Below are 2,156 nucleotides of genomic sequence, written 5' to 3' on the forward strand. Positions count from 1 at the left end.
GGGGGGGGGGTTCCGGGGGGGGGGGGGGGGGCTTCTTCACTCTTTGGGCAAGAGAGAAACAAATCCAGGAACAAATTCTAGAATTTACTTCTGGAGAGGTTTGACTTTGTGTGGGGGATTTTTCTTTTTTAATAGTTTTGAATAAGGAAAAAATTAGGATTGCTTTTTATAAATTCCTTTGCTAAGAAAATATACTCAAAAGAACAACACATGCTGGAAAGGAAAAACTGGGTGGCATCAGGCTTCCCTTCGAGCACCCAATCCAGAACCAAGGCTGGCTCCTCTCAGAAAGCCGCGCCCTGGCCTTCTCCTATCGCAGATGAGAGTGGCAATTCAGAAGGCTCCCTGCCAACACAGACGGCCTAACATCACTGGACTAAGACTTTTCTGCCTCTGCCCCAAGACTGAAAGCTGCTAATAAGGAAAAAAATCTGCTTAGTTTTTGTGTCCATGACCCTAAGACAACAAAAAAAGACACCGGATGGCTGGGTGGCCAGATAAATGGTATTACAAATGGGGAAAGAGATATGAGAATTGATGTGAGGTCCTTCAAATTTCAAATATATTCAACTTCTAAATCTCTACCCAACCACAAATACTGGAAACAGGGGCGTGTGGGTGGCTCAGTCAGTTAAGTGTCCAACTCTTGATTTTGGCTCAGGTCATGATGTCAGGGTCATGAGATCGAGCCCTGTGTTGGGCTCCATACTCAGTGGGGAGTCTGCTTAAGATTCTCTCCCTCTCCCTCTGCACCTCCCCACCCTGCTCTCTCTCTCAACTAATAAATAAATAAATCTTAAAAAAAAAAAAAAGAATACTGGAAACTGACCTCAAAACCTTAACAATACTAAGTCTACCATTCCATTTGTATGGAATGCAGATATGTCACCGGTCAGACCCAGCAGACCAAGTGCCTTCACAGAATGGACTCTGAAGAAAGAACCTAGATATTTTCAGATGTCCCTCAAAATAAATATCTACTTACACACAAATTTGCCATTAAAACTCCAAAATACCTATTCAGAGAAATCACTCTTTGGGTAAATAACAAGCTAAACTTTCTAATATCCCTTGTAGTTATTATAAACTTAGTTATTACTTTCACTTCAGGCAGACTAATTTTCCAGGATACACTGCTACTCATCTTCCGCTCTACCTCTAATTCATACAGGGGGATTTCATTTTTGACAAAATGCACTCAGAATGTCAATATTTGATGGGTGACTTCTTCAGAAAACACAAGTGCAAGGTAAGGAGGAGCAGGTCGTGGGGCCTTGTCTCATGACAGAGAACGAGATAAGCTAAAGCCATGCTAGCAGGAACATGGCCTGAAGGGCACATAGTAGGGCTCTGTTTCCAGGGTTTGAAAAAGAACAGCAAACTAAACTCAAAGAAAGCAAAGAAATAATAAAGAGCAAAAATCATGAAAGAGCAAAGAGATATAGTTAGGATTAACAAAACCAAACGCTGGTTCTTTCAAAAGATTAATAAAATGGAAAAGATCTCTTGTGAAAATTATAAAAAGATTCTGATGGTCACATCTGGGAAGGAGAATTCTGCTTCATCCCATGGGTCAATTCCAGGCATACTGATACTGCCAAACATCCCCTAATGCACAGGCCAGCACCTCAAAATCCAGGACTAACTGGCCCCAAATGTCAATAGTGACAAGGCGAAGGAACCCTGCTATAGGTCCTGCAGGGATTAAAAGGACAAACAGGAGAATTTTATAAGAATCCTTAGGCAAAGAGATGACCTTGAACAATACTGGTTGGAACTGCACAGTTCCACTTGTATACAGATTTCTTCCGATACAAGACAGTGCTATAAATGTATTTTCTCCTTATGATTTTCTATTATTAAATACTTCCTTTACTGTAGTTTACCTTATTGTAAAAATACAGTCTATAATACATATAACCTACAAATTATTGTCGATCAACTGTTTATGTTCAGTAAGGCTTCTGGTCAATAGTAGGCTATTCTTAGTTAAGTTCCGGGGAGTCGAAAGTTATGTATGTGATATTCAACTGCACAGGGGGCAGCACCCCAAACCCTCATGTTATTCAGGGGTCAATTGTATTGATAAAATAGAAAAATTGCTAGAAAAATACAATTTACCAAAAGTGACATCAGAAGAAATAGAAGACCCAAAT

This window comes from Ailuropoda melanoleuca, chromosome 2, assembly GCF_002007445.2.
Source record: "Ailuropoda melanoleuca isolate Jingjing chromosome 2, ASM200744v2, whole genome shotgun sequence".
NCBI classification, from domain to species: domain Eukaryota; kingdom Metazoa; phylum Chordata; class Mammalia; order Carnivora; family Ursidae; genus Ailuropoda; species Ailuropoda melanoleuca.